The following is a 13,429-nucleotide window of genomic DNA, read 5'->3' as shown; positions in this document are numbered from 1 at the left end:
AGGTAGAACAAACAGGTTCAAGAGCTAACACTCTAAAGCCCCAAATATGGATCAGGGGTAACCAGCCAAGCATAATACCTTTATTGATGGCCTGGTTACCCCCTCACCGTCACACACAGGCCCAGTTCCACCTCCACCCCTGTCACGATAGCTTACAGGGTTATAATATACACCAAAATAACTGGTTTGAATTGAATGCGACTGTGATATGATAATGAAAGTTTATTCCTTCAGAGAAGGTGATCACACAATATTGAACAAATAACACAAAGAATATATACACTTACGTGGGAATGGGGCAATGAAGTAATCAGGATTCAGATTAGCAATTCATCAGGCATCAGGTATCATTCAGATGGAATATGAAGACGAACAACATGGGTATAGAGCTGACAATTGGTTATATAGGATTTGGGCTCTGTCCCAACATTGGGTCTCAGTTATTGGTTCACAATTATCTGTACCTAATTACCTTTTGCCAGCTAACGTGGGAAGCACTTTGTTACCTGCCCCCAGGTAGCTGGCACATACGCACAATCCCTTAGTCAGGCTGCCATTTTCCTAACCCCACTCAAAAGAGTTGGCGTCACTAAGTCTGCCAGATGGGGATCTGGGCCGGGGAAACCTAACTACAGGTGTGAATCACCACACTTTACACAAGTACCCACGTCCTGCTCTTCTCCGCCCTAGAATACTTAATCAGGATGGGGGAGCCTTTGATCAGTGGGCCTACTGCAGACATACTGTAGCCCCCTGACCATTAACATACTGTATGGGCCAGTAACTTTCGCGGGCTTTACAGTAGCCCAAGAATTACAGTAACTTATAACATTTTATATATATATCAAAATATCTTGTTTGGTTGATCTGAGAGGGCTAAAAATTGCCATGTCACCATGCCGAAAGTGCGGCCCTCTAGCTATCACCGAACCGGAGATAACGATATTGGGTTTTGGACCCTCATAATACATAATTCACATTTCTCTGCCATTGATGTCAATGGTAATAACCGCATTCTATATAGTTAACCATACTCCGTTCAGTTAGCCTGAGAGGGCTGGGAATGGCCATGCAACCATGCCGGAGGTGGGACTACCTGGTGACCAAATCCCAGTCCTCTAGCCCTCACTGAACCGGAGATAATAGTTTCATGTTTTACACATTTTTAACATAGAAACATTTTCCTCCCCATGGCGGCCTATGGAGCCGACTGTAACTCTATCTAGGGGATACCCTACTTTCGGGGGGTCAGAGAGAGCCGAAAATTGCCATGCAATCATACCAGAGGGGTGACTGCATGGTGGCCAAATTTCAGCTCCCTACGCCCCACCGGAACATCAGGTTTCATGCTTTTTTGAACCGGAGCCTTTTTTTTCTCCGCTGCCATGCCGGTCAATGGCGACGCCCATGATAGCGGGCGTGACCCTTACTGGTGGGCATTGCCCATCGGACCCGGTTGGGGTCGACTGAGGGGGTCCCTAGGAACTAGGGGCAAAAATAATTACATCGCTAGCTGCTCCAGAACCATAATTACCCTCTTTAATTGGTTGTGAACTTGGCCGTGGCCCAGTTCCCACGGCAATCATTGATCAAAGCTCTTTTATTGAAAAAGTATCAGCTTGCGGATGCTGCGGTTTTGGCTGCCGGCCAACATAACCACATCAAGGCTGCTCTCAATTGACACAGTTACCTTCTAGGAAGCCAATGTTAATTTATAGGCCTGTTGATTCCTATGGCGGATTCCTCGAGGTTCCTGGGGGCGGCCTCTCGCGCTCTTTACGTGAAATGCAGCAGCCCTTTAAATTCCCCATAGCAATGCATGGGCAGCCTGTAACTCGCTACAAATGGTGGGCAAAAAGGGAGGAAGGAACAAACAAAGGGTCATAAACTTTCCAATACATTTAACCCTTGCCCTCCTGACCTAATCCCAGTGTATGTGCTTGGTGCAAACATTAAATAGGCGGGAACAAATTAAACAAGGGGAATACATTTTGCGTTGAAGCAGGGGAATGTATACAAATAACACATGATTACATTAACCCCTCGCCTCCTGGACGGTTGTCTGGACGGTTGTAGGGGTTGCCAGCTGGGGAGTAACCCCTTTATTACCGGGCCAGAAATACCCACCCTCCCCCCCCCCCCCCCCGTGACAACCCCTTTCACTCAGAGAGGCTGCCTGAAGGCGAGGAAGACCCAGGATTATGCCTGACATTGTTTTGGACTTACTAAGACTGACCTGGCAGGCAGGGCAGACAAGTAGCCAGGACTGGCATGGCTACATAGACGAGCATGGAAATCACAACTGTACAGACTGAGGCCCTATACATTTCAAAAGACAAAGCACCTGGGATTGGCGCTCTGGCAGTTTTGTAGATTAAGGGCCTGAGTCTGTAGAGATATATAGCTAGTGTGACACTTAAGCTCTGTGTCACTAAGCTCTGTTAGCCTATTTAATGGGATGTCAACCTAATTTAAAGCTTGTTAATCTTAACGTAGTATTCACTAAAGCAAACAATGTGATGATAACCCTGTTTTACTTCTGTAAAAAGCAAGGCACACTTTTTCACAGCCGTTATGCTAAATGATTTGGACATCAGTCTAAATTATATTGATTCCACATTCAATAAACCCTAGTAACATTAATGACGGGGAAAAAAATCAGAAAATGTACTTAACTTTGGTGTTACTTCCATACACACATTGAAATAGGGCTTTTACAGGAGTCAAAGAGAGTGAAGAAAAGATGGAGAAAACACACCATACTAGTAGAAGGTCCATAGATTTATTTACCACCAAATAGTTTAACCTATAGTATACTGTACTTCACAGGGCGAGATACCTGTGAACAGACCAAAGATACTTGAAAAATATGCTTATTTTAATATAGAGACTATAACATCTCTTAGGTAGGGGGGACCGGTGCTAATAATTACCTAGTCAAGAGGAATAATAGAGTCTAATATTAGAGTCTCCTTGAAAGGCATCACTATGACTCTAAGAAAAATTAGAGCAGGATTCTTGCTCAACTCATAGAAAAGGTAGGCTATTTAAAATACACCTCAGCTGTTATATTAAAGAGTAGCACGGACTGCTTGCAATTCTTTTCTGATTCTCTCTGGCTGTAAATCAGTTTAGCTGACCAGATTATTATAAAGAAATAAAGTTTGTACTTGGTACTTAGTTACAGCAGTGTTCCTGCAGATTTTTATATTTCTATTCCTGTGCTTTAAAGGAAGAAATAAAACACTGACTGGTTATTCCATCACATTAATTGCAAAATTAGAAAAACATTTTTTTTATTGCAATGAATATTTCATTTATACTTGTGCAAAACAACTGACGCAGTTACTCCATAAACTGCTCTATATACATATTTTAAAAGAACGTAACTGTAACGACTGCATACTGTACAAAATATGTGTTATAATAAATCATTTCAATAAAATAACTAAAGGAAACTACTGCTGCGGCCAAGTTTATTCGAGCATTTGCCCGTTCTTGGCCGCAGCAGTAGCCTGGCGCGCGCCCGAGAGTGACGGGCGCACGCCGAAGCAGCGGAAGAGCGCCCTCCGATCGGGGCGCTCTCCCTACCGCTGCCGGGTCCGCCGGGTCCCCCGGAACCCCCTGCCGCTGTCCCGCGATCGCGGGACACCAGGGCTCCCTCGGGGAGCCCCTTGACGCGCGTGCAGGGGGCGCACGCTCCCGAAGACGCGTGACCGCGCGTCTATGACGCGCGGCACGCCGAGGGGCGGCCACTAGCAAGCCGGGAAATCTCCCGGCTTGCGGATCTGGCCGCAGTGTGATTAAGTGTGTCGGTAGTGTAGTGCTGATTTTCTTTCCATTATTCAGAATAAGATGCGGCACATTTAAAGGAAAACACAAATTAAATCAGTAGACTGTGTTTTTAGTATTTGGTTTTTATAATACTGGATAGTTATGTGTAAATATTTTCAATTTTGTTTTACGAATAGATAAACTTTTTCAAGAATCTAAAATCCATGAATGATATTTCTCGGTGAAATGTTATGACAACAATTTGAGAAAAGTAACATGCAATAACAGGACACATTGCTTAAACACCCACTGGGGCAAAGAGCCTCTTTGATAAAGCGCCTCCACGGCGGGAAACGCGTCAGAGTTTTTTAACCTTGTGTGTTTGTTTTTCTTTGGCCATTATGCCCAATAAATAATCTTTATTTATTTTTTGCCCCAGCCTTTTTCTTTATCCCCTGGCAGTGCTCCGCTTTTTTCTCTCCCTTTCTATTTTTGTCCTAATGGTGTAGCAGCACGCTCCGGTACTCATTGTTGCAGAGCAGCTGTTGTCATCGGAAGATTTCCTCCTGAAGCTGCAGAGTGGATCCAGATCTTTGAGCCAGTGTGCGGTCCACACGCCCAGCCCTCACCTGTTCCGGGAAGGATCACAGCTTACGGGGACGAACGGCTACAGCCTTGGATCGCGCACCGTTCTGCCCATATCGACCAGCGCCCCCCAGATCCCGTCGGACTGAAACATCGCGGTACTACCATCAGGCACCCGGTAAGGCGGCGGGAGACTCTGCTTGCAGGTCTCTACTACCAACAGCCAGTCCTGTTACACCGGGGAGCCATAACCGCTTTTCAGAGTGAGGAGGGTCTCATTCCAACTTACACGGGGGGCTGGCACCATCGGTCATATCGGAGCATATCCCGAGATATCACAGGTGAGGTGGGTGTCACACAGACCCACACTTTACATCGGACATCTACTCAGGACACTCTCTGCCCATATTTTTTATACCGGTTTATGTGATCTTATTTTACAGCACTTGCCATATTTGTAGCTTCCACGTGGGGATCTTCCCTGTTTTTTCACTTGTTTTTTCATAGAAAAGGTAGGCTATTTAAAATACACCTCAGCTGTTATATTAAAGAGTAGCACGGACTGCTTGCAATTCTTTTCTGATTCTCTCTGGCTGTAAATCAGTTTAGCTGACCAGATTATTATAAAGAAATAAAGTTTGTACTTGGTACTTAGTTACAGCAGTGTTCCTGCAGATTTTTATATTTCTATTCCTGTGCTTTAAAGGAAGAAATAAAACACTGACTGGTTATTCCATCACATTAATTGCAAAATTAGAAAAACATTTTTTTTATTGCAATGAATATTTCATTTATACTTGTGCAAAACAACTGACGCAGTTACTCCATAAACTGCTCTATATACATATTTTAAAAGAACGTAACTGTAACGACTGTATACTGTACAAAATATGTGTTATAATAAATCATTTCAATAAAATAACTAAAGGAAACTAGTGCTGATTTTCTTTCCATTATTCAGAATAAGATGCTGCACATTTAAAGGAAAACACAAATTAAATCAGTAGACTGTGTTTTTAGTATTTGGTTTTTATAATACTGGATAGTTATGTGTAAATATTTTCAATTTTGTTTTTCGAATAGATAAACTTTTTCAAGAATCTAAAATCCATGAATGATATTTCTCGGTGAAATGTTATGACAACAATTTGAGAAAAGTAACATGCAATAACAGGACACATTGCTTAAACACCCACTGGGGCAAAGAGCTAAAAAAAATTAGAAATGGTACTGTACATTTCCATTTGCATGATCGATATGTATTTTGAATAATTTGGGGCTATTTATTGAATTTTGTTGACCGTGCTACAGTACAGATGTAGCGAGGCTTACTGTCCTCGGTGCACGATTTTCACTGTTCCAGTGCGCCTGCAGTATAGCTGTAGTTCTTGTTGCCCAAGGACAGTAATCTGTGAGGTTCCTTGCTTTTGAATTGGACCCCACAGCCTTAATCCTTTTTTGTGCCATTTGCTGATAGAGAATACTGATACACACCTCTCATCCATGTTGTGTGCATCCATGTTTCCATCGTCTTTATGTTGAGACAGCTGTGCAGTTCATCTGAAAGGTATTCTCTCTCTGCAGATGACACATTCAAGCTAAGGATTAATGCTGTGGGGTCCCATTCAAAATTATGAACCCCACAGCGTTCATCCTTCAAGGCCGCAAAAGTGGCTGCTATTGGACACGGTTTTTCCAAAAAATGTCAACGCCCACAATGACAATTATTTGTGCTACATGTGTATGTTGTTCTGTTTATTAGTGCTTGTGTAAAATGTAAGAAAAGTTCATACATTTTACATAGTTTTTTGTCATAGGTTGTACTTACACAGTCCTCATGTTTTTTTTTTTGTTTTGTTTTTTAATTTACAACAAACTGAGAAAGATGAACATGGGACTTAGAAATAGAAACCATAGAGTGATAAACACTCAGAATTACTGGGTTAATATTTTTTTACAGTGAAGCTTCAATACCTTTTTCATACTGTTAATGTTTGTGAGCTCCAACAATTATTAAACTGAAACTCAATACATGAAAAGATTAAATTCACTTTCCTTATTTTAAATGATCTGCCCTTGTGGCATGAGAAATCAAATGAATAAAGGATAACACCACACCAACAAGTGTCATGCTGATTAAAGTGCAAGTGAACAAAGTTAACCAAATGACAGTAGCATACAATACAACAGAAACAACTGTCATTACACTTGAAGACCCCTGATACAATTTCAAACAATTAAATTTAAATTGACCTTTGAAAGCCAAAGCTGTCTTCAAAAGTTCACTTTTGCTTCTAAAGCTAAAACAACATTTGATTATTTTTGTCAATTCTTAGCAATATCATTCCTAATTAAACATATTTTTTCAAAGGGCTTTCAGATAGGAAAAACAGTTGCAAATAAGCATGCAAATATATTATAGCATTCACATTTTTATAGAATGTTGCCAATTTTGCAACCTTTGACCAGAATTTAGGGAACATGGCAGTATATAAAGGGCTATGTGGCATTGCACATCATCTTTTAATTCTTGGTTGTTGTTTGTGAAGCTTGATGATTTCCACAAAATATGAAAATTTTACCTGGTACACAAACATCTCAAGCTACGACCATACTGTCAAGATGCTGCAATTTTTAAAGAAGCATCTAAAAAATGTCCTACAGTATGTACGGTATGTATTATGAAGTGGTTTCTGCCTTACCGTCATTCCAGAATTCCGTCCCAAAATATAACCCAAGCAAAACTGAGGCAATGGGCTAAGATAAAATGTAAGACAATGGCTACTTTAACTCAAAACAATTGGAATTCTGCTTGTGGTTAAGGGGCCTATGCAGAGAGCAGCGAATTTTAAAATTGGCGAATTTATTAAAAAGTAGCCTTTTTGGAGAGTTTTATTCTCCATATGCAGAAAAGTGCGAATTCTGCTATGTTTAACATGGATGCGTGTGGCGAGTTTAAATTGGCGAGATGCGCGCTTCAGAAACGTGTAAAAACAAATTTGCGCCTTTTTTTTCCCTTTGCAATGGCCGCGAGCGGCAGCTTCTTGCCAGTTTTTTCTGGCGAGGCAAAAAGGAGACAATCGCGCCATTTTATTGGCGCGAACAGCCGCTAGATGCCGTTCGCGCCTCTCTGCATACGGATATTTTTAAAACTGGCGAGATTGAGGTTCTCGCCAGCCGCGAGGCGAGTTTTACAAATAGAAAAGAAAAATTGGCGCGTTTTTCGGAACTCGCCATTTTCTGCTGCTTTCTGCGCGATTTTCTCCAAAAAATGGCGATTTTCGAAATAGCGCTGCTCTCTGCATAGGCCCCTTAGTTTGATGCTAGAGCTCCTGCCTTGAATAGCAGAGATTGTGGGTTCTGATTCTGTTAGGCCTAGCACTAGTACGCCCTTCATCACAAGGGCTTTTAGACTTGTGAGGATTGGTTTTATGGAAATATTTTAGGAGGTGTGGGGGTCTTAGTAGAAATAGGTAAAAAAAAAATGCTGATTTGGATCCATCTAGGAACGGCCGGTTCCTCTGGTCCGTGGATCAGTCTCAAAAAGGACAATCCACCTTTTCCAAATATTCTTTTTTATCACTTACAATCTGCGCAATGGCTAAATAATTGGAAACAAAAACTGTGATCCGCGGATAAGGGAGAAGAGTCAAGGTGGAGCATAAATTGAGGTGCAGCCTCAAGCGGAAACCATTTGTTTCAGGGTTTAGCTGTGGGTTGGTTAGACTGTGTGTTGCTGCTATACTATTATAGCGTAAAAGAAAAAAATATGTGTTTAATTGTTTTGCATTATTAACCTGCTGTTATTGAATGGAATTTCAGTGAAGTGGGCTTTGGTACACATGCAGCGCATGTTACTGTGATTGTAGTATATTAACTGGAATATATATCAGCATTTATTATTATGTAACAGTGTTTCCCCCACCCTCTGAGAGATCACGCTACCACTAGCTGTGTTGTGATGATTACCTGCTGGTCCACAAGATGTTGAGCTTTACGCCGTTGTCATTGGGGAAGTCAAGACAGGCTTATGGGGTAGATTACTGATCTTTATCTCACATGATACAGCGCCTCCATCTGCTGCAGACTCAAAGGATGTGGAGACAATCCCTGCAGGAGAACTTACTTCCACTCCCTGTGACGGCAGCAGGGTGCCAAGCGAGTAATAAAGGGGTCACCCCCATTAGGCACCCCCTTCAACCATCTGGGAAGTGAGGGGTTAACCAGAAATACACATGGTCCCCTGCTTCACAAGTAAAATGTATGTCCCTTTGGTTATCATGTTCCCACAAGTAGAGTGATTACATGTTCCCCTGCCTCAGGGCAAAATGTGTTCTCTTTGCTGGTTGAATGTATTGTTCCTGAGATCAGGTCGGGAGGGAAAGGGTTAATTGTATTTACAGGTTTATGGCCCTTTGTTCCCCTTCCCGCCTTTTCAGTCTTTTTTTGCAGCCTGTCCATAGGTCGCCATTGGAGCTCCATGCAACCCTATGGAGATTTCACAGATTTGGGCCCGATACCTGAGAAGACCAGCAGGTGGCGCCCGAGAGGAGGAGCGGAGCTTCTCTATTGAAAGTGAATTGCGTAATGCTTTTCAATGGGGATTCCTCGAAGCCCGCTCTCCAAGAATGAATTGGATGCCTGCCAAACCGCAGCATCCGAAATGGCTACTGTTTCATTGAAAAGAGCTTGATCTCTCAAGTGGCGTGGGAACTAGGCTACGGCGAAGTTCACCACCAATTAACGTGTGTAACTTTTGTTCTAGGGCAACCAGCAATAAAATTATTTTTGCCCCTAGCTCATAGGAACCCCCTTATTCGATCCCAACCGGGTCTGATAGTCAATGGCGGCGAGAAAGGGTCGTGCCGGCCATGAGGGTCCCACAATTGACCGCAATGGCGGAGAGAAGCCGCGTGGCTTTAAAACACTAAGTAAGAAAGTGTAATAAGTGTAAACCCATATCTCCGGTTCTGTGAGGACTAGAGGGCTGGAATTTGGCCACCATGTAGTCACTGCTCCGGCATGATTGCATGGCAATTTCCAGCCCTATCCGATCAACAGAACGGAGTATGGGTAACTGTTTAAAATGTGATTCTGCCATTGAGTTCAATGGTAGAGAAATGCAATTTTTAACACGTCGGTTTAAAATGTATTTCTGTAACTCCGGTTCGGTGGGTCCCAGCGAGCTGAAAATTGGCCACCATGTTTATTCTTCTCCGGCATGAGGATCTGGCAATTTGTAGCCCGCTCGGCCCAGCCGAACTGATTATTTTAATATATATCTGAGTGTGAAAATATACAGTATTTGGTGCCTAGTGAAAAGCCTGCAAAAGATACTAGCCCCTGCAGTATGTTAATGATCAGGGGGCGACTGTATGTCTACACCAAGTCCCCTGGTCAAAGGCTCCCCTACCCTGATTAAGTATGCAAGGGCGGAGAAGAGCAGGACATGGGTACTTGTACTAAATGCCATACTTCACAACTCTGGACAGAGTTTTCCGGCCCAGACACCCAGAGAGAAGACTTTAAGTCGTCATCTGATTAGTGTGGGGTGCTGAAAATGGCCAGAGGGATGTGCGCATGTGCCAGCTACCTGGGGAAGGTACCAAAGTGCTTCCCACTTTAGCTGGCAAACAGTAATTGGGTGCAGATAATTGTCAACCAATATCTGAGACCCAATGTTAGGGATAGAGCCCAGATCCTTTATAACTGATTGTCAGCTCTATGCCCCATGTTGTTCGTGACTACTTCTAACTGATACCTGATGCCTTGATGAATTGCTAATCCAGATCCAGATTACTTCATTGCCCATTCCCTAAGTAAGTGTATTTATCCTGTGTGTTATTTGTACAATATTGTGTGTTCACCTTCCCTGAAGGAATAAACTTTCTTTATCATATCACGGTCGCATTCAATTCAACCCAGTTATTTTGGTGTATATTATAACCCTGCACAAGTTCCCGTGACAGGCTTATAATAACTGGTGGCAGCAGCAGGATTGAATTGAATCTGTATTACAGTTTACCGCGGGACTCTGTAATACAGCAGGAAGTCAGGTAAAGTGCGAGTTCCTGAGGCTAGTGATATTGGACACACTGTTGTACAACACATAACAGGGGATATTGCTCCACCTCATTGTTCTAACCTACTCACAAGAAGCATCTAAGCCTGAGCGAGGGTGCCGGTTCATCTACTGTCTGGACCCGGGCACAGCTGAGAGAATGGTGTGCGGAGTACGGGCTGCCCACGGAGGGTAGAGATATGGAACAGATGGAGGAGGCGATCAGAGCGCACAAAACCAGGCTGGCTGAGCCAAGATTCACAGCTTCAATGGCCGTACATCAACCGCCCGGAGAGCAGGGAATGGACCCAGCTCCGGGATGGCAGAGACTTGCGGAGGGAGCGGGTGAATCCCGAAGCCACGGGAGTTTTGCAGCCGGAGGGGCATTGGTCGTTGCGGCGAACAGTCCGTTTACCCCTGAAATTATCGCAATGCTTACTCTGTGGAGTGATCGGGGAACCCTGGAAGAGCGGACACAGTTCATGGCTATGGTGGTGAACCGACCCGCTTACCCCCTCCATGAGCATGGAGCTCAAGTAACTCCGCGCTAGACTCAGCAGCCTCTTGCGGGAGGTAGTCCACCGACGGCAGAGAAGCTCCGGGAAGAGCACGGAGCTCTAACAACCACGCACTGGACTCCGGAGCCTCTTGCGAAGGTAGTCCACCGAAGGCGGGGGAGTTCCGGCAAGAGCGGCAGTGTTATCACTGCAACAAAGTGGGCCACTTCAGATCCCAATGCCCCAACCGTGCGCGGTCGGGCAAAGGAGCCTCTCAGGGCCAATGCTCACAAGCTGCGAAGAAGGTAACCCATTTAACGGCATCCTCCGATGGGTCCTGCCCAGCCGGGGCGACAACCCTCCGCGTGACGTCTCCTGCAGAATCTGGCCAGGTTGCATCGGTGACAGCGGCAGAGAGCGGCGGCCATTCATCCGCACCCGGCGGGATGCAGCAGAGTGGAGGCCGGAACAGCAATCTCACGACCATCATCAGCGGTGCCCGGCAAGCAGTCGGCTTGCTACATCCAGCTGCTATAGTACCCCTGGCCCGACCTGATATGGTCTGGCCAGTGGAAGTGCTCCCAGGATGCGGGATGCAGATGGTGGCGGCGGCGGAGGAGAAGCCACAATTCCGGTAAGATGCCGGAGCACTTTTGATTTGGGGGGAGAGTCTGGGTTTTTAGGGTGTTTTGCCCGGTTTGGAGGAGGCGATGCTCCTCAGCAACGACCGGAGCCCCACGATCTACGCCAGCGACCCTGTGTTGAAGCCGGGTGCTGCTGTGGCAGTCACCCGGAGCTCGCCCACCATGATGGTGGCGGCGGCGGTGGAAGAGCTGCGATTCCAGCAAAGTGCCAGAGCCCTTTCTGAGTGGGGGGAGGGACAGGGTGTGCGGGAGGCGGAGGTAGTACCTGGTTTGGAGGGAGCAGAATTCCTCCACGGAGACCTGGGACCCATGTCTTGCACCGATTTCCCTGTGCCGAACCCAGGAGCTGTTGTGGCAGTTGCCCGGTGGCGCCGGCGGTGGCCATTCCAGTGCAACCACAATCGAGACCTACGAAGGCGACGGTCTCTGCGAAGATCAGCGAGGTAAGCCAAACCCAGTCGCAGACTGACCCTGACTTACCATTCCCTATCACTGTACCCAGTTACCCCCTGTAGGAGTGACCGGTGGGTGACAAAAGATAGGACTACCGAGGGGAGGGAAGGAAAGGCAGCTTGTAGGGCAGGCCGGCTTCCCCATTACCCTGGTAGAGTATCAAGGGGTCGCTCGATTTAGAGCCCCACTGTTGTCACCTGGCCATGGGCTGGAGGTATCAGGGGAGGTGCAAGCTTAGCCCACCCCAGGGATACCTGCCAGCCAGGAGCCAAGGCAGGTGCTTTGGCATCAATGCCCCTGGGCTCCTCTCCGGCTATGGGGAGGAAGTATCAGGGAGATAGCCTCACTCAGGTGACTCCAGTAGCTAGGTCAGGATTACCTAGGGAGAAGCAGAGTGAGGGAGGGCTGCAGTTAGGTAGCCAGCCAGAAGTCTCAGGAAGAGAAGATGGGCTAGTGGTACCCGGGGAGCAGGTATGGCAGCTGGAGTTCCCCATTCCCCTAGCGGAGCCTCAGGGGATTTCTCAGATCAGCAACCCCCTGTTGCAGCCTTGCTATGGGCTGGAGGTATCAGGGGAGGTGGCAAGTTTATCCCACCCCAGGGATACCTACCAGCCAGGAGCCAAGGCAGGTCCTTCGGCACCGATGCCCCTGGGCTCCTGTCCGGTAATGGGGAGGCAGAGTCAGGGAGGTGGCCTCACTCAGGTGTCTTTAGTATCCAGGTTAGGATTACCTAGGGAGAAGCAGAGTGAGGGAGGGCTGCAGGTAGGTAGCCAGCAAGAGGTCTCAGTAGGAGAAGATGGGCTAGTGGTACCCAGGGAGGGAAAGCAGCAGGTATGGCAGCTAGCATTTCCCATTACCCTAGAGGAGCCTCAGGGGGTCTCTCAGATCAGCAACCCCCTGTTGCAGGCTGCCTATGGGCTTGAGGTATCAGGGGCAGTGGTAAGCTTATGCCACCCCAGGGATACCTGCCAACCGAGAGCTGAGGCTCATCCCCGGTAAGGAGGAGACAAGTTCAGGGAGGTAGGGGCACTCAAGTAGCCCTGGTACCAAGGTTAGGATGGCCTAGGGGGAAGCAGAGTGAAGGTGGGCTGCAGGGAGTTAGGCTGCCGGAATCATCAGCAGTAGCTGAGGTGCTGAGCCCAGTGGAGGCTTGGCAGGAAGGCACTGTGGATCAGGGGGAGATAGGAGGTCAGTGGGTTGTCAGGCAGCCGGTAGAAGCTAGGGCTGGGCTAGGACAGCAGGAGGTCCTTTGTTCTGACTTGCCAGGAAAAAAACCATGACATATTACTCAGGGTTCACAGAGGTAGGGCTGTGGGTAGAAAGACAGCCAGGAGCAGTAGCCAGGGCTAGGGAGGTACAGCAGAGGGTTCTGTCCCCAGATCAGCTAAGGGTAACTACAGAGGGAAAGGGCAGCA

At 46.3% G+C, this 13,429-nt stretch overlaps 1 protein-coding gene across 5 annotated transcripts in view; it reads left to right on the top strand.

The window, feature by feature from the left end:
* The window catches only part of LOC142496631 (phospholipid-transporting ATPase ABCA1-like), a 1,672,602-nt gene that overhangs the window by 1,571,942 nt on the left and 87,231 nt on the right, over window positions 1-13,429 (top strand). The window lies entirely within an intron of this gene.

Source organism: Ascaphus truei, chromosome 1 (genome assembly GCF_040206685.1).
Source record: "Ascaphus truei isolate aAscTru1 chromosome 1, aAscTru1.hap1, whole genome shotgun sequence".
NCBI lineage: Eukaryota > Metazoa > Chordata > Amphibia > Anura > Ascaphidae > Ascaphus > Ascaphus truei.
This window is presented reverse-complemented; position numbering and strand designations above follow the sequence as displayed.